The sequence below is a fragment of the Neovison vison genome, chromosome 2 (genome assembly GCF_020171115.1).
Source record: "Neovison vison isolate M4711 chromosome 2, ASM_NN_V1, whole genome shotgun sequence".
NCBI lineage: Eukaryota > Metazoa > Chordata > Mammalia > Carnivora > Mustelidae > Neogale > Neogale vison.
The window spans coordinates 6,357,705-6,362,760 of NC_058092.1; positions in this window are offsets into that span (position 1 = coordinate 6,357,705).

A 5,056-nucleotide genomic window follows, 5' to 3' on the forward strand; every position below is an offset into this window, starting at 1 on the left:
TCTGTAAAGGTCCAGAGAGTAAACATGTTAGGCTTTGCAGATTCTCTGGTCTCTGGGCCAGAGTGGCCACAGACGACGGGAAGGACAGACACAGCCAAGTTCAGCCTACAAACTGTGGTTTACCTATCCCTGCACTAGCCTATGTTTTGTGTGAGTTTAGAATTATTTGTGTCTTCAGTGTTTGAGAAAACACTCTTGTAATACCTCATGGGCCTGCTTTTAATTTGTGAAGAGGTGTTTAAACTGTTGATTTAATTTCTTTAAAAATGATAGGATAATTCTGCTTGTCTCTTTCTAAGAGACATTACATTGTATTCTTGAAGAGGGTTGTCCCTTTGGTTTATGTTTTCACACCAATGGACAAAGAATTATTCATCATTAGCTTGTTAAAGTGGGGTTATAAATATACATATGATATATATTATATGGAAATTTTACTATATTTTACTACTCCCTATAGAGTAAAATTTATCATTCTAACCCCCCCAAAATTTAAATCATTTAATTGTGGTAGAGTAGTCACGGCATAAAACTTACCATCTTGGCCATTTTTGTTTTTTAATTTCATTTAGTTTTTTTTTTTTTTTTAAGATTTTACTTATTTATTTGACAGATAGAGATCACAAGTAGGCAGAGAGAGAGGAGGAAGCAGGCTCCTTAATGAGCAGAGAGCCCAATGCAGGGCTCGATCCCAGGACCCTGGGAATCATGACCTGAGCCGAAGGCAGAGGCTTTAACCCACTGAGCCACACTGGCGCCCCGATTTCATTTAGTTGTTTTTTTTTTTTAATATTTTATTTATTTATTTGACAGACAGAGATCACAAGTAGGCAGAGAGGCAGGCAGAGAGAGAGAGAGGGGGAAGCAGGCTCCCTGCTGAACAGAGAGCCCGATGCGGGGCTCGATCCCATGACCCTGAGATCATGACCCGAGCCGAAGCCAGCGGCTTAACCCACTGAGCCACCCAGGCGCCCCTAGTTTTTTTTTTTTTTAAGATTTTATTTATTTATCAGAGAGAGAAGGGGGGAGAGAGCAAGCACAGGCAGACAGAATGGCAGGCAGAGGCAGAGGGAGAAGCAGGCTCCCTGCTGAGCAAGGAACCCGATGTGGGACTCGATCCCAGGACGCTGGGATCATGACCTGAGCCGAAGGCAGCTGCTTAACCAACTGAGCCACCCAGGCGTCCCGCACCCCTAGTTTTTAAGAGATTTTATTTATTTATTTGGGGGACAGAGTGTGAACAGGGGAGGAGCGGAGGGAAAAGGGGAAGCAGACTCCCCGCTGACCAGGGAACCTGACTTGGGACTTGACCCCACAACCCCTGAGATCATGACCTCAGCGGAAGGTGCAGAACTGAACACTGAACATTTTTAAGTGCACAATTTGGCGTCATTAAGCACATTTATGATGTCGTGCGACCACCAGTACCACCCATCTCCAGAAGTTTTTTTTCTCCAGAAGTTTTCCATCTTCCCAAATAGAAACAGGACCCACTCAACAGCAGTGCCCTGTCCCCAGGGTCCTGGTAACTTCTATTCCCCTTTCTGTGTCTATGACTCTGCCCACTCCAAGTACCTCTTGTAAGTGGAATCATGCAGTGTGTGTCTTTTTGTGTCTGCCTTCTCTCACGTGGCACGTTTTCCGGGGTCATCCTGGTCGTAGTGTGTGTCTGTCAGAATTTCATTCCTAGCTCACACTGTGGTGGTAGTGGTTTTGTGATATAGACCTGTATCAAGTTAATACACTGTTCACCTTAAACGTAACACAAGGTTAGCCGTCCGTTTTATCTCAATAAAGCTGGAAAAGAAATAAATAAAAATGCTTCCCTTCTTTTTAAAGGTTGAATAAAACGGCGCTGTATACACATACCACATTTGGTTTATCCATTCATCTGTCGAAGGGCATGCGGGCTGTTTGCACTTTTTGGTTATGAGGAACAATGCTGCTATGAACATGCATGTGCAAGTGTCTGAGCTCCAGCTTTCGATTCTTTTGAGTGTAGATCAAGAAGTGAAGAGACTCCTGGCTCAGTCAGAAGAGCATGAGATGCTTGGTATCTGGGTGGTGAGTTCGAGCCCCATGTTGGGTGTAGAGATTACTTAAATGAATAAATAAATAAAAACTTTTTTAAAAAAGTGGAATTGTTGGATGATACGGTAATTCTTTCTTTTTTTTTTTTAAGATTCTATTTATTTATTTGACAGACAGAGAGCACAAGCAGGCAGAGTGGCAGGCAGACAGAGAGGGAAAGTAAGGTCTCCACCAAGCAGGGAGCCTGATGTGGAACTTGATCCCAGGACCCTTGGATCATGACCTGAGCTGAAGGCAGCGGCCCAACCCACGGAGCCACCCAGAGACCCCTAATACGGTAATTCTGTATTTAGTTTTTTGAGGAATTGTCAAACAGTTTTCCTTCCTTATTAACTGTTTAATTGACGTTTCACACATCGGTGAGGGCGTAAATCATACATGAACATTTCGCTTAATCATCTCAGATCAACGCCCAGATCAGATTCCTCACTGGCTCTCCAGGAGGCCCCTTGTGTTCCCCTCCAGTCACTCCCCCCACCCACCAGAGACTAGTTTTGCTGGCTTTGGAACTTTATACAAATAGAATCATTTTTTATTCTTCGGTGATTGCTTTTGTTCATTTAACATATCGTGAGAATCCTCCGTGTAGTTCCCTGTAAAAGTAGCTAATTCATTCCTCTGTGCAAATACACCACCATGGGGGTGTCTGGCTGGCTCACTGGGCAGAACGCTACTCTTGATCTCAGCGCTGTGAGTTTGAGCCCCGTGTTGGGTGTGAAATTGACTTAAAATTTCTAATCTGGAAAACTTTCCCTTCTTTATTGCTCTGACCTGGACCTCCAGGTAAATTTTAAATTTTAAATTGGGGTAGCAAGTCTCTTTCCTGATGTCAGAGGGAAACTTCCAGTATTTCACCATTATGATGTCAGAGGGAAACTTCCAGTATTTCACCATTTATTGTAGAATTAGAATTTTTTGTAGATATTCTCTGTCAAATTGAGAAAATTCCCTCTTTCCCCTAATTTCTGAAGAGGTTTTTTAAAAATTTATTTTTTATTTTTTTAAAGATTTTATTTATTTATTTGACAGACAGAGATCACAAGTAGGCAGAGAGGCAGGCAGAGGGGGTGGGGAAGTAGACTCCCTGCTGAGCAGAAAGCCCAGTTTGGGGCTGGATCCCAGGACCCTGCGATCGTGACCTGAGTCAAAGGCAGAGGCTTAACCCACTGAGCCATCCAGGCACCCCGTGGCTTTTTTTTTTTTTTTTAAATCGTAAGTGGATTTTGATTTTTTCTTTCGCTTGGTGAATTTTATTGATTGATTTTCTCTTCACATGCGGAAATGCTTTTAATATCCTTTTCTCCTATTTTTTTGTTACATTGATTTTCGGATGTTAAACTAACCTTGCATTCCCAACCTCTGGTGACATTTTATTCTGTTTATATAATCCCTGCCTTGGTGAGCTCTAATGTTTTCCAAGAGACTTTTCAAAAAACTAATTTGTCCTTGGGGCACCTGGTTGGCTCAGTCAGAGGAGTGCGAGCCTCTTAATCTCTGGGTTGTGAGTTCCAGCCCCTCAGTGGGTGCATAAATTACTTAAAAATAAAATCTTAAAAAAAAAAAAAATGAGCGCCTGGGCGGCTCACTCGGTGAAGCTCAGGTCATGATCCCAGGGTGCTGCGACTGAGTCCCACGTCAGGCTCCCTGCTCAGCGAGGAGTTTGCTTTTCTCTCTGCCCCTCCCCCTAACTCGTGTTCTCTCTCTTTCCTCTCTCTCTCAAATAAATAAATAAAATATTTTAAAAAATAATTTATCCGGCATTTCTAATTTTCTTGTTGAAAGTGTTGGTAAAAAAGTGAGTTAGGCTTCCTTTGCTGAAGAGGAAAAACCTTAAAGATTTTAAATTTTGGTGTATCTGTTATCTTTTCCTTTTCGGTCTTAGATCAATATCACAGAGGTTTGTGTGGGCACAAGGCAAAGGATTTTATATTTCTGATGCAGAGACTGTCCTTCCATGTCAGACTGTAACTTGGGCCAAAAGGTGACTCCTCTGTCCCCCTTGAAGTGTACCAAGGAGGGGTGCTGGTCCCACCTGCTCCTGGGAGACTGACCACACTGGGTCTTTGACACCCTTTCCTAACGTGCTACTGACACGTTTTCAGGTTACTGGGTTGCTCTGCTGGTCCAACCAGCTGACCTGGGTCATACTGTGGTGACTGTTAAGAACTCAGAAAATTGCCCAGCCGTAGGTCTTCTCCCCACAGATCAGCCCTTCTCCAAGTTGTTCCCTCACAGCCCACACCATCCCTGGTGTGTTTTGTGACATTGAATCTAAACCCAGTTTTCAGTGGCTCAAAGTTTCATTTAACTTGGTGGGTCTACACCTCATTCCTTGTGTTAGGCTGAATATTTCCCCTGGCCCCAAATGTCCATGTCCTGGTCCCTGGAACCTGTGAATGTCACAAGAGACTTGCGGATATGGTTAAGGACCTTGAGATGGGGGAGATTATCCTGGATTTTTGGGGTGGGTCCTACATCCAGTCTCAAGCATCCTTGTAAGAGGGAAGCAAGAAGACGCAAGGAGTAGGAGGCGTGGCGGTTGAAACGAGCTGAGAGGGATTCTGGGAGGGAGGCCAGTGACTGCAGAAGCTTGAAAGGGTAAGGGAACGGATTTTCCCCCTCAAAGCCTCCAGAAGGAACCAGCCCTGCCAACAGCCTGACTTGAGCCCAGTGAAACTGATTTTTGGATTTCTGACCCCTGAATCTGGGAGAGAATACATTATGTTGTTTTCAGCCCTGAGTTTGCTGTGGTTTGTTATAGCAGCAACAGGAAACTGATACAGTCTACTTTCACAACCATTCGCTTGAGTGTAAGGGGGAGAGTCAGAACTCAGTATAGATTTGGAATTGTTTACTGACTGGTTTCAGGGTGGAGCTGACAGGCATGGACTGTCCTCCAGAAGGCAGGTGGGTGTGGAGTGCATGAAACGGATATAGCAAGACTCTGGTCTACAGATGAAGAAGC